General features: G+C 30.9%; 1 protein-coding gene across 1 annotated transcript in view; it reads left to right on the forward strand.

The window, feature by feature from the left end:
- Positions 1 to 249, forward strand: part of LOC119585702 (chloride channel protein 2-like) — a gene marked incomplete in the record, with an annotated part of 67,264 nt that overhangs the window by 62,392 nt on the left and 4,623 nt on the right.

A 249-nucleotide genomic window follows, 5' to 3' on the forward strand; every position in this document is an offset into this window, starting at 1 on the left:
GGGCCAAGATTTTTTTTTTTCTCTGTGTAGTGTCTTTATATATAACAATTAATTTGATCAAAATTAGAAAAACAGTTATTGATTCCAGTTGTTCAAGGGTACATTTTTGGCTGGCAGTTTGCTTTAGGTACAACAGAGATGAAAAGAAAATGACAATCTAGACAAAGAAAATTCAAGACTAGAAATCTTGTATTTTTTTCTTGTATGAAAGGACTCCTCTGTACAGCTTATGATTTGGAATGAAGAAAG

Source organism: Penaeus monodon, chromosome 20, assembly GCF_015228065.2.
Source record: "Penaeus monodon isolate SGIC_2016 chromosome 20, NSTDA_Pmon_1, whole genome shotgun sequence".
NCBI classification, from domain to species: domain Eukaryota; kingdom Metazoa; phylum Arthropoda; class Malacostraca; order Decapoda; family Penaeidae; genus Penaeus; species Penaeus monodon.